Raw genomic sequence first — 21,300 nt, forward strand, 5'->3', positions numbered from 1 at the left:
TAGGGAACGATGATGATATCTAGGCATGCACCTCTTCATCCGAAGCAGACGGAGGACACCAAAATTTTGGTAATCGCATTAGGAGAAATCAGGACTGTATAGGGGATGTCTAAGAACTTATCAACGAAATTTCTGCAGCGTAGTCGAAACAACCTTGGCAACATATGAGAGAGCGTTTTCCTGCAACGGAATGATGACGTCCGTCAACGTTCCTGGGCATTTGGACTTGACGGCGTGCTTCAATTTTTGCAAAGTGTTTACGTGGACATCAAGTCCAAACGCCCAGGAATGTTGACGGACGGTATCATTCTGTTGCAGTAAAACGCCCTCCCAAATGTCGCGAAGATTATTTCGACTATGTCGTAAGAGTTTCGCAGGGAAGTCCTTGCGCATTCTCCATGTGGTCCCGATCGCTCTCCATGCGAGTCTCATATTTGTGATTCCCTGAAGAAAGATACTCGTGGTCGTCGATTCGCTTCGGAGGAGAGTGAAAGCCTTGATACAATCGGAGTCCGTAGACAACCGCAAATATTTTCCCATGAAGGCACTGGCCGTCTCGTCTCACAATGAGATAAATATAGTGCCAGTTATGGCTATTACTTTTGAAATAATAAACAGTTCATTTACTTTCTTCCGTCTGTCTCGTTTTCATTTAAGTGTCCCTTACACATACGCGTAGCAAGGAATGATTTTAGCGACGATACGGATGGCTAATAGGTAAATCCACGACATATGCGACTTTCACAAAGCGAAGAATACTGTGGCCTGGGGCGTAGGAAGGAGCGTCTCTGAAACTGCGAAGGTGTTCAGCTGTTCGCGTGCTAAACTTTTGAGCGACTATGTGGATGTTGAAAGACCTACGGAAAATGGTTGTTGAAGGACTGTGAAACGACGAGATGTTGGGCGTCCACACTTCATCACAGAATGTGTACTTTGGAGCCTTTCCCACATTGTAAAGCAGGATGGACGGCGATCTGTGGCAGATGTGACGATAGGGTAGAGCGTTTGTGCAGGAACAAGTGTTTCGGAGCATACTGTTAGCCACACATTGTTAAACACGATTGTCCGCACCAGAAGGCGCCTATGAGTTCCGTCGATTTGACGACACCGTCAATTACGACTGCAGTGGACACGGGCGGTCTGACCGTGGATCCACGGAAACGGATCACCTCGTGTGATGAATCAGGTTTTTTGTTACACTAGGTTGACGGTCGTCTCCAGAACACTTTATCATCCAGGCAAACTGCTTCCCGCAATATGCACCACGCAATGGACCCAGGCCGATGGACACAGTATTATGCTTTGTGGGAGATTCATTGGGCTTTTATGCGAACTGTGGTAATAATCGGAGGCACCGTGACGGCTTAGGACCACGTGAACATTATTGCCGACCACCAGCATCTCTTCCTGCTTGATGACTTCCCTGACAGCGATAGTGTCTTCCAGCAGGGTAACTGTCCAAGACGAGAATCGTAACTGGTTCGAGGAGCATGATAGTGAACTCTCAAGGCGATAGGACACAAGTGGCATGCTATCGGGCACCACTTTTTGACCTTGCGAGCCACCATTTCGTGCGCAGTTATCTGGTGACACTTACCTTCGGAAACCTAGCCAGAACTTGCTGAATCCTTGCCACTCAAAATCGCTGAATCCTTGCCACTCAAAATCGCTGCTATAATAAGTTACAAATGTGGGCATAATATTTTCAGTAATCAGTGCATTTAGTTTTGTGACAATCATACAAGCAATATTTTTTTTTTCATGCAGCCAGTGGATCATCTCACATTCTGAACATATCCAAGGAATCTAGACATTAGACGGTGCACAACGACGAACTGTCGTCATCTCTGGCCTCTTTTCCTCCATCGTTTACCTGTGTCAAAAAAATCAAATGGTTCAAATGGCTCTGAGCACTATGGGACTCAACTTATGAGGTCATTAGTCCCCTAGAACTTAGAACTACTTAAACCTAACTAACCTAATGACATCACACACATCCGTGCCAGAGGCAGGATTCGAACCTGCGACCGAGCGGTCTCGCGGTTTCAGATTGCAGCGCCCCCCCCTTTTTTTTCCATCTGCTCTTGGCGGACGTCGTAAGACATCCGTTTAAGTTCGTTGTTGATCCGTTAACTCAGTTTTTTTATTACAGAGGGCAGCTAACCCTCTGACCGAACAAGCTGAGCTACCGTGCCGGCTCTCACCGACTCGTCGGAGGTTCAAAATGGTTCAAATGGCTCTGAGCACTATGGGACTCAACTGCAGTGGTCATAAGTCCCCTAGAACTTAGAACTACTGAAACCTAACTAACCTAAGGACAACACACAACACCCAGCCATCACGAGGCAGAGAAAATCCCTGACCCCGCCGGGAATCGAACCCGGGAACCCGGGCGTGGGAAGCGAGAACGCTACCGCACGACCACGAGATGCGGGCCGTCGGAGGTTCGAGTCCTCCCTCGGACACAGGTGTGTGTTGATCTTAGCATAAGTTAGTTTAAGTAGTGAGTAAGTCTACGGACCGATGACCTCTGCAATTTGGTCCCTTAAGAGCTCACACATTAGAACGTCTACTTTCTCATTTCCCTCATGTTCATTCCACATTATGTAACAGTTGACTGTGTTGCAATCGAGAAGAAGATAAACAGTTCTGTGTCGCCATTTCTTACTTTATTGATCTATCGCATACGATTTCCTTTACTGTAAAAATGAGTCTGCGTGGTTCATGTTGGCATTTTAGTATTTCAACACACTGGTCACACCAATAATAAGTGTGCACTAATCCTCACCCCCCCCCCCCTCCCCCGTGACACCGTATACACACACACACACACACACACACACACACACACACACACACACACATAAACATGGTGGTGACCGGGCCAAATATCTGAAGAAATAAGCATCAAGCGAAAAAACTACAAAGAACGAAACTCGTCTAGCTTGAAGGGGGAAATCAGATAGCGCTATGATTGGTCCGCTACATGGCACTGCCATAGGTCAAACGGATATCAACTGCGTTTTTTTAAATAGGAACCTCCATTTTTTATTACATTTTCATGTGGTACGTAAAGAAATATGAATGTTTTAGTTGGACCACTTTTTTCGCTTTGTGATAGATAGCGCTGCAATAGTCACAAACGTATAAATAAGTACGTGGTATCACGTAACATTCCGCCAGTGCGAACGGTATTTGCTTCGTGATACATTACCCGGGTTAAAATGGACCGTTTACCAATTGCCGTAAAGGTAGATATCGTGTTAATGTATGGCTAATGTGATCAAAATGCCCAACGGGCGTGTGCTATGTATGCTGCTCGGTATCCTGGACGACATCATCCAAGTGTCCGGACCGTTTGCCGGATAGTTACGTTATTTAAGGAAACAGGAAATGATCAGCCACATGTGAAACGTCAACCACGACCTGAAACAAATGATGAGGCCCAAGTAGGCGTTTTAGCTGCTGTCGCGCGTAATCCGCGCATCAGTAGCAAACAAATTGCGCGAGAATCGGTAATCTCAAAAACATCGGCGTTGAGAATGCTGCATCAACATCGACTGCACCCAAACCATATGTCTATGCACCAAGAATTGCATGGCGACGACTTTGAACGTCGTGTACAGTTCTGCCACTGGACACAAGAGAAATTACGGGACGATGACAGATTTTTTGCACGCGTTCTATTTAGCGACGAAGCGGTAACGTAAACCGGCATAATATTGACTACTGGGCAACGGAAAATCCACGATGGCTGCGACAAGTGGAACATCACCGACCTTAGCGGGTTAATGTATTATGCGGCATTATGGGAGGAAGGATAATTGGCTCCCATTTTATCGATGGAATCTAAATGGTGCAATGTATGCTGATTTTCTACGTAATGTTCTACCGATGTTACTACAAGATGTTTCACTGCATGACAGAATGGATGGATGTCCGGCACATAGCTCGCGTGCGGTTGAAGCGGTATTGAATAGCATATTTCATGACGGGTGGATTGGTCGTCGAAGCACCATGCCATGGCCCGCACGTTCACTGGATCTGACGTCCGCGGATTTCTTTCTGTGGGGAAAGTTAAAGGATATTTGCTATCGTGATCCACCGACAACGCCTGACAACATGCGTCAGCGCATTGTCAATGCATGTGCGAACATTAGGGAAGGCGAACTACTCGCTGTTGAGAGGAATGTCGTTACACCTATTACCAAATGCATTGAGGTCGACGGCCATCATTTTGAGCATTTATTGCACTAATGTGGTACGTACAGGTAATCACGTTGTAACAGCATGCGTTCTCAGAAATGATCACATTGGAGCAACCGAAATAAAATGTTCAAACGTACCTAAGTTCTGTATTTTAATTTAAAATACTTACCTGTTCCAACTGTTAGTCTAAAATTGTGAGCCATACGTTTGTGACTATTATAGCGCCATCTATCACAAAGCGAAAAAAGTGGTCCAATTAAAACGTTTATCTTTCTTTACGTCCTACAGGAATATGTAATAAAAATGGAGGTTCCTGTTTAAAAAAAGCGGAGTTGATATTTGTTTGACCTATGGCAGCGCCATCTAGTGGGCCAACCATAGCGCCATCCTGTTTTCCTCTTCAGGCTAGACAAGTTTCGTTCTTTGTAGTTTTTTCGTTTGACGCTTAAAAAAATGTTCAAATGTGTGTGATATTTTATGGGACTTAACTGCTAAGGTCATCAGTCCCTAAGCTTACACACTACTTAACCTAAATTATCCTAAGGGCAAACACACACAACTATGCCCGAGGGAGGATTCGAACCTCCGCAGGGACGTTTGACGCTTATTTCGTGAGATATTTGGCCCGGTCACGATCAATGGACCACCCTGTATATATACATATGGGGAAGTGTTTCCTTTTATTTTAGGAATAAGATACATTTGTCGCTGACTTGTGAATCAGAATCCCCTCTCCTCAATAACTTATCTGCTTTCAGTGCTGGCAAGTAATCATTTTAACGTGCTTCACAGTTACTGTATTAGTTTTCATACCCCAGAGATGTCGTCAACTATGAGGAAGCTCCAGTAATAGATGTGCAAAGTAGTGACGGGTGTGACTGACAAACTCGGCGTCCTGCCAATTGCAGCGAGTTAACAGCGTCAACCGTTGGGCTATGGGGGGCCCGCGTTTTCCTGCAGCAGTGACCGCTACGAGTTTAGTGGGCGGCTCCCACCGCCTGCAATCTGGTTATAGGGCGTGCAAAATTCCGTGGCCGCTAGATGCACAGTCGGCTGGGGAAGCGTGGGAAGAGCGTCAGCGGCGAGGGGGGGGGGGGGGGGGGGGGGGCACTCAGACAGCTGTATGGGATGGGTAAATGCCGAGCGCTGGAAGGGAAGTGCCTTTCTAAACTGAAGCCGACGCTCACGTTTTTTGTAAATATTAAGCGGGGCACCTCCATGCCCACACGTGGGCAGAGACCATTCAAAGAGATCTGTCGCTTCTTCTCTGGCTAGTTCCGCCGAGAATGCAGCGATTTATTGTCACCTGGTTTGTTAATCATTTATAGCTTTCAGAGAAAAACAACGAGTGGGCAATTTTGAGTAAAACCTACACGTTTTTCTTGTTGCCACGTTAAAATTTGCTCCTTTTGCCAAAACTCAGCCGAGTTTACACCTCACTAACATGTCGTGCAGACGCAATTGCGAGAGATTTCTGAAATGGTGGTTCATCAAGTTTATTAAGCGGGGAACTGGGGAAAAGTAAGGTCAGCAACATACGATAAAGCACACCCTCGGTACGAAATAAAAGTGTAATGACTTCACTTACGTTGTACTAAAACCCATAGCATTTCTCATTTCACCAGCTACCGATTGCTCTTGAAAATTACATTCAGCATCAGAAAAGTCTGTAGTTAGTTGAATAACACTGTAGATAAGGAAGGTTTGTATAATAAGCATACGGGAAAATACTCTCCTCTTTGTGTTCTACCATTTGCCAATATCTCATTTCGAGATCTCAAACCGGTTCTGAAATATAAGGAATGTTGTGTATATTTCACTTTGGCTTTGTCCTCCACTACCTGCTGCAATGCCCTGTTTTTACTAATTTACGTTCCATCTTGGGTTTGCCATCTGATTTATCAGCTGTTTGAGCAAATGCCGCGCGGTCTGTCTCCTGAGTTTTACTTTTTATCCCCCGTAGCAATACGGTGAAGACCATTTAAATTTTAGTGTTGGAACTCCATTTTTTTAGTGCTTTTTCCACGTGCCTTGTTTAGATGTCTCCTTTCCGTTGGGACTGACATATAATCGTTTGCCCTTGTCTCTCTGTTTGCGTTCTATAGTTTTGACTTGGGCGCGTATGACCTCAGTTTTTTTTTTTTGCCCTAAAACAAAACAAACAAACAAATCACTTTGGCTTTATCGCTGACGCGGCGCGATCGCAAATGATTGCGCTACGTCAGATTAATTTTCTCGAGATTGGTGACAAATAGAGACCTCCAACCAAGTCTAAAGAGACATTGAATATATTGATCCCATTTCATACGCATCAACGTATTATGTAATATGCACGAGATGCAAAATCGTAACGACTCCTATATTTCATTTGCAAACTTTTTCGAATTCCGCGCGTTGTCTTACTTCCACGTAAGTATTACAATGATGGGAAAATCGTAATGAACCTGAGATATAAAGCTACAAGTAAAGCAAAAATGAAATTTTTGTACCGAATAGATTTTGTAAAATCGTTTGAGAAAGATTGCATGGCGTGAGCGTCGATTCTGTAATCGCCGACCGGCCGAAAGGTGACAATCGCTTTTCGGCCTCCCCTTCTGAACAAATACCCCAGGCAAATTAGTAAGAAACTCAGTAAATGGGGGGGGGGGGGGGGGAAATGTGTAAAGTTTTGAAACTTCGGGAAAATACTCATATGGGGTGTATTAATAAGAAAGAGAAAAGTTCGTAGTGATGGGCGCGTCCCCCTTTTACCCCTCTCAAAGTCAATTTGTTCCATATTTTAAATTTATACTCAAAAAAGCTCATTTTTCGAACAGAGCTCTTATTAGTAAATATATTCCTCTCAAAATAGTACACGAAAAATATCTTGTGCATTTCTTTATCTATGCGAATGGTATTTGAGGTATAAGAATTGGAATAGAATTCTGTTAACGTAATAGTTTGCTGTTTTTGTTACCTAGCAAAGTATTTAAATGAAAAGCGTAATTACGTATATGGAAATATTTCGTAGCCTATATATCAGTATTTCGTAGCCTATATATCAGTATTGTTGAAATTAGGAGTACGTGCCAACAATGAAAACGTGAAGTTACCCTTCCCACTCACTCAGCGCTCCGTTACCTCCATTGTCGCTGCCGTTTCTTCCTACCCAACGTCAAGTTCAGTTGAGTTAATGTTGTGAACTGTCAAAGTAGTGCTAGAGAGTTATGTTTTTGTGACAGTATATATCAGTTTGTGGTGTTATGAAGTGCTTCCTCTTAGTCTCATTTCCTTTATCTGGACTGTGAAAAGAATGATTCAGAAGGAGAGACATCAATAGTGACGAAGGGGTTGGAAACTCTCACATGCGTCAGCAAGGGACGGAAGTATGGGACTCATAATCTTCTACAGAACGCTGGACTAATGGAAGTGCTTAAGGTATGTCGACGTGAATGTACTAAGGACGTAATATTAGGAAACTAATTAATCAGAATGTTGCACAAACAGATGATAAAACTTTGAGATCCTCTTCCTCTTATCCATTCAATTTCAAAAGAGGCTGTTTCATATGTGCTGAAAAGTGTGACATAAAGGCGGAAACAAAACAAAACAAACAAACAAGCAAAAATTCTCCCCAGATGCGGTGGACTGCTTGAAGTTCACTCTTTAACTGTGAAACATACGCTGCTTGAGACAGCACAGAAACGCGATGATGATTTCGGTAAAAAGGTTGCTGAACACATCAATAGTGTTTTGTGTTTAGTAGCTGCAGAAGTCCGTTATCATGAAGATTGCTATGCTAAACTAGTGTGGAACCCCTCCTCTGTTCGAAAAAGAGGCCGCCCTCAAGATACCAACTTTGATGCCGCTTTTCAAGAATTATTCAAATTTATAGATAGTTCAGAGGAATATCAATTTTCACTGCTCGTTTTGTTGTAGGAAGTTAATAAATACCTCCCAGAAGGAGAGCTAATGACAACAAAAACTCTGAAAAACAAACTGACTGAACACCTCTGTGATGGGGTCTTGTTTGCCACAATGCCAAAAAAATCCCCCAGTTGTATATTTTCGTGGCAGTGGTCATAAACTTTTGAATCAGTGGTACAGTGAACGAGCTATTAATGAAAAAAGATCAGGGAAAGAGAATAGTAAAAGCAGCAGCAGCTATCGTCCGTGAAGATATAAGAATGACTCCATACAGTTTTGCCAGATATCAATGACCTGACAGAGAATGCTGAGGTTTGGTTCCCGATACTTTACACGATTTTTGGAGGGTGTGGTTTCGTCAAAAGAGAAAGGCAGTGAACAGGCCCTTTAAAAGAATGTACAGCAATATCCCATGCGACTGTGTCAGCTACCAATCCTCGGTCATTTATCTCCCCACTGCAACTTGGTCTTGCAGTGTACTTGTTTCGTAAAGTGCGATGAAAAGAATTGTTGAAATTGTCTCGAATATGGGTTTCTGCTATTCATATAGTATTATGGCTTTATTACAGGCTTCTGCCGTTCAAGTTCTGGAAACCAAATATATGAAATGATTCGTTCTCGCAGTTCGTTTTCGATAATGCTGACTTCAATAGTGCAACAATGACGGACAAAAGTACATCCCATACTATGGGTGGAATCAGGTGTGTGACTCCTGAGAAAGCTTTAGAACATCAGAGAGCAACGGAACTCTCTGACATTGCGAGCTCTTGCTGAAACTGCAAGTGTCCAAAAACTTTGTCTAATGGTAAGGTTTTATGGACAAAATCATAACTGGAGAACCTTATACGTAATCAAATGTATTAGCACTTTCATTCATCAATAACCCGCCCACAGATTACAATACTATTTTACCTGCTTTAACTTATCCCATCGCGGAGAGTAACAAGACCATACGGCAAACATGTATCGTGACTTTTGATCGACCACCCTACATGAAAACTAAAGATATTGATAGTTTCAGTGGAGGCTAATGGATGGAGTAAGGTATACACTAATGTAGTTGTTCGATTAGGAGGCTTTCACTTGATAATGACTTTTCTAGGAGCAATAGGATTCTTAATGATAACTGTGGACTCTCTCTACTTTTGGAGACTGTATATGCTGCAGCTTCTGTCCCCCATATACTTTCTGGTCGTGCATACATGAGGGCAATTCAGGTACACTCTGCAGTCATGTGTGCTCTTTCCATCATAATACTGGAGGAAATGGCAGTCACGGAGGAGGAGAAGCAACTTATTGAAGATTGTATTTCTGATTTGATTGGAAACGGTGCATCTTTCGGCGATTTGGAAAAAGATCAAGTGATTGAAAAGCTGAAAAATGAATTTGTCAACACTGTGGATGATATTAAGCAAAGAGGCAAAACTTCCCAGTTATGGGTACAATTTCATCCAGGCAGAGCGTATGGGGAATTGGGAGCTCCATATAGAACGTGTGAGAGCTATGCTCTCAATATTCCGTGCAACTGGACTCTTTCCTTATGCTAAGACGCGTCATTTGTACCTCCAGGATATGGAAAAACTGAAAGAAACCACGAAACCCGCGGAGTTCGAGATTCATGAAGGGCAGCTTCTTCACGGTTCGACACTCTGAAAAGTATGGTGTGGAGTATGGACCGACATGACGATAGAACGATCGCTTATGAAGAACCTGAAGAGTGTTGGAGGTGTTTCAGATGGAAGAGGTTTCACCCACTGTGTGTTGAACAGATGGATTTGCGGTATACCAGTAGCCCATCACATATGTGAAGCTATGGAACAGTTCTGCAGTTTACATTCGGTTTCGAGTGATCAACATGAAATGAGGAGTGGGAGGACAAAATTGACGAGAAAATTCGTAGAACATTTGAAGGGCTTTTTTCAATATTGGTACAAGTCCATTTTTGTTCATATTGAGATACAGAGCCCTAAAGTTAAATGAGCGCTGAAAAATCTGCAGTTGAGATACCAGAAATATTCAAGCATATGGCTTCTTGCCAGAGATGACCTTTCCTTCTGTTTGTTTGGCTCATTAATTTCTGAAGCGATATAGACAGAAAAGTGGAGGTAATGGACTTGTACCACTATTGAAATAAGCCCTTCATTTCATCTATGGTTGCAACAGCACACTCCATTTGTTTATAAGAAGCAACTGTATCCATTAGGATCTGGATCAGTAGCTTCTCAGAAAGTAAACTGCTACAAAGCTGTGACTGTTGGTGAAGAAGCTCTTCGAACAATAGCTACTGTCACGCCAAAATTTGGTTCTCTGAAGCTTAAGCGATCCAGCATGGTTAGGACAATGTGCATGTTAACTGTTAGGATTGAAAAAAAAGTAACTGAAGTAGATACGACGCAGTTATTTCAGAGATTACTGTGCACGTTTCATCCACCTGACGATTTAAAGGCCGGCCGGTGTGACCGAGCGCTTCTAGGCGCTTCAGTCTGGAACCGCGAGACCGCTACGGTCGCAGGTTCGAATCCTGCCTTGGGCATGGATGTGTGTGATGTCCTTAGGTTAGTTAGGTTTAAGTAGTTCTAAGTTCTATGGGACTGATGACCTCAGAAGTCCCATAGAGCTCAGAGCCATTTGAACCATTTGAACGATTTAAAGGATTGCTTCACGTACAAATTATCGAGTGTACCAATGTCTCTGTCTAACAGCAGTCGATAGCTGAGGAAACCAAAAAGTCGTCGCTGTACAGTCTTTCAATCAAGTACCTGAAAGCAATATTGACAATAATGAATCAAAGTTCTTTGTTATAGATTGAGGGTTTCGTATCCATCATGTCGTATGTCCCGAGAATGGAACTTTCGGCGACATTTACAAAACCTTAATAGCTTACATTCAGAGACATTATAAAGATGATGTTTTGTTGTATGTGACAGGTATTCAGAAATTTCTCTGGACACAAAAGCTACTGAACGCCAAAGGCGAACCATGAAGCGGACCTCACAAGAAATTTTCTTTAATGGCGAGAAACCTCTACAGTAAGGAAATGTTTATCACACAGCTTGTGCAAAAACTAGACAGTCTTGGTATTGAAACTAGGATTGCGAATGACAATGCATAAGCAATAAATGCCTCAAAATTTTACCAGTAAGTGATAATAGTGGGTCAAGATGCAGATCTTCTTGTGTTACTTATCGCTCTTGCTCCAGACGACACAGACATAATCCTGATGAAGGAAGATAAAGGTAGTATTGGAGCATGGTCTTTCAGTTCTAAAGATGTACATAATTCCTCACTCATTCACGAATGGAAGAATTCAATTGGGTCGGAGATTTTCTCCGCTCAGGGGCCGGGTCTTGTGTTGTCCTAATCATCATCATTACATCCCTATTGACGAGCAAGTAGCCGAAGTGGCGTCAAATCCAAAGACTTACACCCGGCAAACGGTGTACCCATACGGAGGCCCTGGTCACACGACATTTACATTTACCTGTATTCGTACACACTTTATGTAATTCCTGTATGGAGGAGGACATTTTAATCGATAGTCGCTGCCTGAGAGGGGCTCGTTCGAGTCCTGTTCCGGCACAGATTTTCATCCCATTATACAGCTGATGGTTACTCATATTCGCAACTGGGAATACGTTTCATTTATTTCGTAACGGCTGTAGTTGCTGCAGTGCCTGTTCCTTCGGACATGCATGCATATCCGAAGGATATTTAACAAAAAATGGTTCAAATGGCTCTGAGCACTATAGGACTTAACTTCTGAGGTCATCAGTCCCCTAGAACTTAGAACTACTTAAACCTAACTAACCTAAGGACGTCACACACATCCATGCCCGAAGCAGGATTCGAACCTGCGACCGTAGCGGTCGCGCGGTTCCAGACTGCAGCGCCTAGAGCCGCTCGGCCACCCCGGTCGGCGATATATAACAACACAGGCACTTGAATGTCGCATTTACAGTAAGATTCGTACCTATGACATGTGTTTTTATTAAATAAAGTCAATTTTTTACCAGGCTTTACACTGTATTATCTAAATAATACTTAGCGTTCTAGTATGAATTATATAAGAGATAAACTGTCACTGACATTTAAAATTTGTATTTTAGTAATCTCTTTACTCTTCTGGACCATTACTGGTACAATTTTACTCCCTCGTAGAAAATGTCATTTAGTATTCTTTGTTTGCTTGCTCTTGGCAAACGTAACTTTATTCAGGCTCTTTTTCCGTGATTGTGATTACTGTTACTTGATTTTCTTCTTGATGTGCATAATAAATTGGTAGATGTTCTCACATCGTGTGTAAATAAGTCTTTACAATTCTTTCGATTGCTAATTTTATTCATCAGGTTACCTTCCATTCAGAAAGCTGTTGCACTCAGCTACTGTCAAATTGTCTTGTAAATTATAGATTGCAGCGATCAGTAGTCCTTTTTAAATTTTATTGTGCGGATATAGATTTCGGTTAGAGGCTAGCCATTCTCAATGCTAAGAATACAAGACGCACATAGTTAGATGATGTCGTAAAAAGTTACAAGTAATGGCTTAACTCATATGGTTTGTGTATTACATACAACTATAATTTTCGCTCAATGCATGTAATGCCTGTTGGTCGGGCTTCTGCCACAGTTCATTGATTACTTCTGTCTACGGAAGGCCATGTAACCAACCGACGTGTTCTCCATACAGCCTGCCTTCCGCAAACAGTAGAATTCAATGAACTGTGGATGAAGCCCGACCAACAGGCATTACATGCATTGAGCGAAAATAATAGTGGTATGTAATACACAAACCATATGAGATAAGCCATTACTTGTAACCTTTTAGCCCGCTGCTGCGGCCGAGCGGTTCTAGGCGCTTCAGTCTAGAACCGCGCTGCCGCTGCGGTCACAGGTTCGAATCCTGCCTCGGGCATGGATGTATGTGATGTCCTTAGCTTAATTAGGTTTAAATAGTTCTAAGTCTAGGGGACTGATGACCTCAGATGTTTAGTCCCATAGTGCTTAGAGCCATTTTACCCATTTTTAGCAACTTTTTACATCACCTAACTATGTACTTCTTGTATTCTTAGCACTGAGAATGGCTAGCTTCTAGCCGAAATCTAGATCTGCACAACAACATTTAAAAAAGACGACTGATCGCTGCAATCTATAATTTACAAGCTATTTTTGTTTATTATTACGACGGCCATTTTCGGTAGTTTGAATGTTGTACCCGTTACTTATTTACAAAATATGATAATGTACATTAGTTTTCAAACTACCACGTAATAAATTCATCATAACATAATTAATTTTTCCGAAGTGAATATAAAAAATATTGCGAAATGAAGCAGTGTCAAGTCTGGCTAACACTTGTGTGTGTCACCGCTCGGATATGTAGAGCGATGTTGACAAGTGGGGTGCACTCAGCCCCTGTGAGGCCAATTGAAGAGCTACTCGACTGAGAAGTAGTGGCTCCAGTCACAAAAACTGAGAATGGCCGGGAAAGTCGTGTGCTGATCACATGCCCCTTCATACCCGCATTCAGTGACGCCAATCGCGCGGTCGGTCGGTACCATTGGGCCAACCGTGGCCTGTTCGGACGGAGTTTAGCTTTTATGAAACTGGATCCCTAATGTGGGGATTAGACCTGTACTGTTGCTTTTGTAACTGGTTGCTGTCGGCGCGTAACGAAACAACACCATTCTTTAAAAAATTCATTTTACCTCTTTAACTAGGAGAAAATGTAGTACAATTTTTATTACTATACGGCTAATATGAGTACCCGATCCCAGTTACAGGTTAACAAAATTTTGATATTCATCATTTCACATAATTATTACGATCGAAATTGAAAATTTAAAATGTTGACATAATTTATTCATTACGAGGTATATCACACGTTAATGATTTAATACTAGAAATCAAGTATGAAAATAAGAAACTGTGTGTATATATCTTGACGCAGTGTAGCCCATGGCGCGCAAATTACCCCCAGTACATTCATCCAGTGTTAGAGAATGAGAGCATTTAACTGCTTCCAACAAACTTCATATATAATCTGAACACAAAGTAACAAAAGGAAAAATGTTTTCTGCTAACTACGTTTTCGCTGTTCATTCATCAATATTTCAGAGTCAGGCATGACGTTTTAATTGGTTACTTCTTTACTACGAACTCGTTTCGCAACACGTTTGCATATGGTATCCACATACAGGGTGGACCATTTTAATCCATGATGGGAGACAGCTCAGGATGGAGACGAGATACAGTAAAATGTTTTAAATAAAAGTTGTAGGAGGCAAAGAGGGTCACTCTCTGCTAGTGACGGCCATGACCTTGAACGTGATTTTCAATTTGATTTGGAGGTTAAAGTGATTTTTTTTTTTAATTTGAACAGTAATATTTGATTTAAGATTTGACATCAGCGGAGAACTTTACGTATAAAATGATATTTTATTCAGGGTCATGGCTCGGTTCAATGAAGGTCGAATAAAAAAACATGTTTTTAGTTCTAGCAGAGATTAACTGGGAATAGGGGAGGTACAAAGCAAAACACAATGTTAGGTACGAATTTGGAAGGCCATAAGGCGTCACGTATCGTTACCTATAACCATGAACTTAAAGGTAGTTCTCTAAGGTCTGTCGAAGGTTGAATTTGTTTCACGCAAATCCCTATTTGTGACATCGAATTTGGAAAATAAATACATCCCAATGTATAAATGTTATTTTGGCATTTGCAAGACAGAAAAAAACATAAATATATCGCATGTCATTGATTTAACAGTCGCTGAATGAGTGCCCTCATATCACATTCCTCGGGATACTTCTTCCGATTTGTATCTCACATTGTATTTTGCTGTATCCCTCCTCTATTTCGCCTTAATGCCTTCACTGGATCGTGACATTATCTTGAATAGTTTATCATTTTATACATAACAGACAATCTTTTCGAATCTTAAATAAAATATTATGGCTCCCATTTTTAAAAAAATCAGTCAAACTTCCAAATCACATTGAAAATCACGTTCAAGCTCATGCCCAATAGCAGCAACGCGTGACCCTCTTTGCTACCTACAACTTTTACCTTAAACATTTTCCTGTATCCATATGGTCTGCGTGGAATCTCTGCGCGGTTTGAGGCGCCATATCACGGACTGCGTGGCCCCTCCCGCCGGAGGTTCGGGTCCTCCCTCAGGCATGTACAGGGTGTTTCAAAAATGACCGGTATATTTGAAACGGCAATAAAAACTAAACGAGCAGCGATAGAAATACACCGTTTGTTGCAATATGCTTGGGACAACAGTACATTTTCAGGCAGACAAACTTTCGAAATTACAGTAATTACAATTTTCAACAACAGATGGCGCTGCAAGTGATGTGAAAGATATAGAAGACAACGCAGTCTGTGGGTGCGCCATTCTGTACGTCGTCTTATGCTGTAAGCGTGTGCTGTTCACAACGTGCAAGTGTGCTGTAGACAACATGGTTTATTCCTTAGAACAGAGGATTTTTCTGTTGTTGGAATTCCACCGCCTAGAACACAGTGTTGTTGCAACAAGACGAAGTTTTCAACGGCGGTTTAATGTAACCAAAGGACCGAAAAGCGATACAATAAAGGATCTGTTTGAAAAATTTCAACGGACTGGGAACGTGACGAATGAACGTGCTGGAAAGGTAGGGCGACCGCGTACGGCAACCACAGAGGGCAACGCGCAGCTAGTGCAGCAGGTGATCCAACAGCGGCCTCGGGTTTCCGTTCGCCGTGTTGCAGCTGCGGTCCAAATGACGCCAACGTCCACGTATCGTCTCATGCGCCAGAGTTTACACCTCTATCCATACAAAATTCAAACGCGCCAACCCCTCAGCGCCGCTATCATTGCTGCACGAGAGACATTCGCTAACGATATAGTGCACAGGATTGATGACGGCGATATGCATGTGGGCAGCATTTGGTTTACTGACGAAGCTTATATTTACCTGGACGGCTTCGTCAATAAACAGAACTGGCGCATATGGGGAACCGAAAAGCCCCATGTTGCAGTCCCATCGTCCCTGCATCCTCAAAAAGTACTGGTCTGGGCCGCCATTTCTTCCAGAGGAATCATTGGCCCATTTTTCAGATCCGAAACGATTACTGCATCACGCTATCTGGACATTCTTCGTGAATTTGTGGGGGTACAAACTGCCTTAGACGACACTGCGAACACCTCGTGGTTTATGCAAGATGGTGCCCGGCCACATCGCACGGCCGACGTCTTTAATTTCCTGAATGAATATTTCGATGATCGTGTGATTGCTTTGGGCTATCCGAAACATACAGGAGGCGGCGTGGATTGGCCTCCCTATTCGCCAGACATGAACCCCTGTGACTTCTTTCTGTGGGGACACTTGAAAGACCAGGTGTACCGCCAGAATCCAGAAACAATTGAACAGCTGAAGCAGTACATCTCATCTGCATGTGAAGCCATTCCGCCAGACACGTTTTCAAAGGTTTCGGGTAATTTCATTCAGAGACTACGCCATATTATTGCTACGCATGGTGGATATGTGGAAAATATCGTACTATAGAGTTTCCCAGACCGCAGCGCCATCTGTTGTTGAAAATTGTAACTACTGTAATTTCGAAAGTTTGTCTGCCTGAAAATGTACTGTTATCCCAAGCATATTGCAACAAACGGTGTATTTCTATCGCTGCTCGTTTAGTTTTTATTGCCGTTTCAAATATACCGGTCATTTTTGAAACACCCTGTAACTGCTCCTATTGAAAATGTTCGTTGATGAACTTCGTGCTCCGACTAGCCAGCGGTAGAATGTCTCTATACTGTCTGATAACGAACATTACAAAAGAAGTCTGTCCTGCTGCACTAGATTCAGGCCAAGTGTTTATTAACTGTACCGGCCAGCTCAAATAATCATATACTCCCCGACGTGTACGAGTACAGCTACACGTAGATGCATACAAAATGATATTATTGCACTAATCATGGTTACAGTCTATATACAACAATAATTTTTCCTATATATATATATATATATATATATATATATATATATATATATATATATATATAATGCAGCGCTCTGTTATTAATCTGTATTGTTGCACTGATAAAATGTTTCGTAAGCACATAATAATAGTTGGTTTGAAATAAATGTCAAACACGGTAAATTCACGGTATGCTGGTTTATTATAGTCTAAGCACATTCTATCATTGTCTTAAAGAAGTAACCTTTCCCTAAGCTGGGTGGAATTATTTACGTAAATTTCAGTCAAAGAGTTTGCAATAAGCTCCAGTTTTCACCAGTTGCTTTAGCGAAATCTAAGTATTTTCTCATAAATCGATACTAATATTCACTTCCTTTTTCGTTAAATTACAGGCTATTATTTAGGACAAGGTTCAGTCTTCCATTGATAATAATCGATTTAAGACAAATTTCGGCAGCCGTGGAGGCCGAGCGGTTCTAGACGCTTCAGTCCGGAACCGCGCGTGCTACGGTCGCAGGTTCGAATCTTGCCTCGGGCTTGGATGTGTGTGATGTCCTTAGGTTAGTTAGATTTATGTGGTTCTAAGTTCTAGGGGACTGATGACCTCAGATGTTAAGTCCCATAGTGCTCAGAGCCATTTGAACCATTTTTTGAACAAATTTCGGTTCTTTTCCTATCTTGACTTTACGTATCCTGCCTCGAGATGACTAGGTGTTGTTGTGTCGTCTTCATCATCATCATTCATGCTCATTACGGTCGGAGGAAGGCAACGGCAAACCACCTCCATTAGGACCTTGCCTAGTAAGGCGGTGCGGGTTTCCCGCATCGTTCCCCTACGCTCTGTAAAGAAGCATGGGACTTCATTTCCATTTTCCATTCTCAAAGTTGCTGATCAACTTATTTCAAGCTTAATGATTTCTAGCTGATCGCAATTCTCGAAAATGTAAAAACAATCTCTTTTCGCCTACGTACAAGGACACACGTTACGTTACACGATCAAGCAAGCGCTAGTAGCACACTAACAATGTATAACTTTATTTTCTGTATTCCACGGTGTCCTCAAAGAGTACTCACAAGGAGTATTCTTTGAGGTCACTTGTTCTACTCCGTTATCTATAAGCACACTACTTTTGCGATCTACTTTTAATTTTAATTTGATACAAAATGGATTCTATTTTACTTTGTTTTGCAAAAATACTAACTTACTTTATACTGGATTTCTTTCCTATTTCTTTTTACATTGTTTCCCTTCAGTATACTTGCTTTTATTCAAATGATGCTATCACAGTGGCACTTCGTTTTCTTTTTTAATGAAATTTAGATCTTGGGTTGGGGGCTTGTATTGGGTTTTGGGTACTATTTTTGTATTTTCATCTTTGGGTCCAAAGGAAGCGGCGTTACATCCGCCCCCCGAACGATTATCAGCGCAATCCTCTTTTTATTTTGGGGTGCGTTGATGATTGGACTTTGTGAGTTACCAGAATTTTCTCGGGTTCTCTGTCAGATGTTTTGCAAACGTGTGATAGTGGTAGCTGTATACTTCGCGCTGAGATATTCTGACAGATGCACGAATCTCTACTAACCTTCGCTTGTCATCATTTGTGCCTTCTCTTTTTGATAAACCACGGTGGATCTTCTCCATCCTTTATCCAGTTACTAGGCACATAACACTCGACACCACGATTTACGATCTGCTTAATCAGCTTTACCCATAAATCTCTGCAGCCATCTTACTGGAACTAAGTGATGTCAGTTCGCTGTCTAAGTGAAATGCTAACAACTGCTTATCGGCTCTATCTATCAGGAACACTGTCCTAACATTCTGCCCTACATTTATTAACTTTCGTATAGTTGCCATAATGACATCATGATAGCTAGTCCCAATCTCTACACTGACATTGTCGATAAGATCCAGCCTATTTGTAGCATCAAGATCTAAGATATTTCCATGGGGTATGGGATGCCGAGCTAGCTGCTCAAAACCATATTCAGAAAACGTGTTCAAAAGTATTTCGCATGACTCTCTCTGTACCGCCGCAATGAATCCATAGACATCCCAGTCTATATTCGGTAGGTTCAAGACCCCTGCAACCAGTGTCGCATGATTTGGGTATTAACGCGCTATTGACTGTAGAAACTCTGACAACCATCCAGTCTGAAAAGTTGTTATTGTAAATAGATCCCAGTCCATCAAGAAAGTATTCTCAACCAGTGCTACTGTGCCCTGGAAAATTGTAAAAAAATATTTTCAATCAGTGCTACTGAAAATTGTAAATATTGTCAACCAGGGCTACTGTTGGGTGGACTGTAAGATTTTTTAAAGTCATAGTTGTTAGTAATACTGTGTGAGTTTAAAGACTTTCTACACTGAAAATCCAAAACCGTATTCACTCATAGTTATAAGTATGTCTGCATTGAAATATTAGAACCAAATTGTATCTCAAGAATACCTGAAGAACTAAACTGTATCTGTCAGAATTGAATAAACGAAAAATTCGTTATCGTACGTCTTTCTTATTGTTACTTACAGGAAAACCCATCCCAGTTGTGTATATAAAAGATTTGCAAGACGCAAATTACATTCGTTTGAAACATGAGTGCCACTAAGGAGATGAAGTTCTAAGATGGAAAGGAACAAAATAAATGTAATGACGTGATCTCTGGGTAAAGTTATATACTGTAACGTCTAGTAATAAACAAAGACAATATATTGTGTAATAATGAGAATATTAGATGTGTCATATTGTGTCATTGTGTAAAATTATGTATTTTTTCTTTATTATTTATTTCTGAGAACGTCTGCGTCGGCGAGTAATAAGACCGACACAGAAGATAAATGTTGTACAGAGATCACAAAATGAATTAGTATATAATGCATGATGTAAAGTAAAGTCTTTGTCTTCTTAATCTGGAAGCTGTGAGAGAAAGATCTCCTGTTGTTGTCGTAGAGAGCGAGAAGGTAGCATTCTTTTGTCGAGATTGGGAATTGTACGCCATTACGTGTGCATTTACACAGGTCTGTAATTGTTGAGATATTTAAATGTTTCAATAGAGTTGTTTAAATGAAAACGTGTATTATTTAATTGTTAAAGCTTGCTTGCCTATTATCCCATCCTGTTAAGATATTTTTCAGTTATATAAAAAAAATTATTATCTGTGGAGCTGAGCTGTGTGGAGAAAGAAGAGCCGCTGCCGCGGCGTATTTAAACGACTTACAATATCGTCGAGTATACCGCAAGGAAGCGGTAAAATAATAGTAGAATAATATTATTTCTTTTAGCTCCCAGACTGGCAGTGAAGATCAGCAGATTTTATGATGTGTTGCAGGTTGACGCGGGCTGCTGATAGGATATAAATTACAGTGCAAATAATTTAATGTACTTACCGAATCTGATAGGAATCTTGCTGTGCTCCGTTCTGATCTGGCTAAATTTTATAGTGATAACGTAATTTTCTTTAATGAGAGTCTCATGTTCTTGGGCTAGTCGTGGTATGAAACAGCATTCTAGTAAGAAATAAAATCCACTGCAAACTTGTGTTTTTGAACGATTGTACGAACTGTAACATCAGTGATCATAAAACAGTAATTTCAACTTTGAATAACTATGAAGTAGGAAAGATATATTGATCCTTAGCATGAGTTGCAGTTACTAAAAATCGTTCTTTAAATTGTAGGCCAGATCCAGAACAATAAGACTACCATAGATACCTTTTATTTTACTAAAAGGTAACGATGATAAAGAAATTAAAGGCACAGCATTGTTAAAAGAATTTCTCGTCACTCTTTCCATATATGCGTTGTTACGCTAATAATAATAATTAAAAAATAAATAAATGAACCAAAGAGACTAACAATTTATAAAAACAATTAACGAAAGAGTAGTCAGGACGGGAAACTGTCGCCCAAAAACGTGGGGCCAGAATTTGCAGTGGCCACAATTATAAAATTTTATGTATTTTTCTTTCAGTGTCTATTGTTATGTATGTATAGATATATATGTATTTAGTGTTAAATGTATGTATGTATATCATGATCTAGGCTATGTATTAATGAATGTGCAAACACTCTTTCATGACAAAACGCACTACTGCAAGCGAGTCTGAGAAGACGATCCTGATAGTACTGAGAAGCTCTAACGACTACGTAATCCGGGGGGCAGCCGAACCCCGAGATAAGATAAATTAAAGGTAAGACTACAGTGTAGTTGTCCTGTTGGT

This window comes from Schistocerca nitens, chromosome 5 (assembly GCF_023898315.1).
Source record: "Schistocerca nitens isolate TAMUIC-IGC-003100 chromosome 5, iqSchNite1.1, whole genome shotgun sequence".
Taxonomy (NCBI): domain Eukaryota; kingdom Metazoa; phylum Arthropoda; class Insecta; order Orthoptera; family Acrididae; genus Schistocerca; species Schistocerca nitens.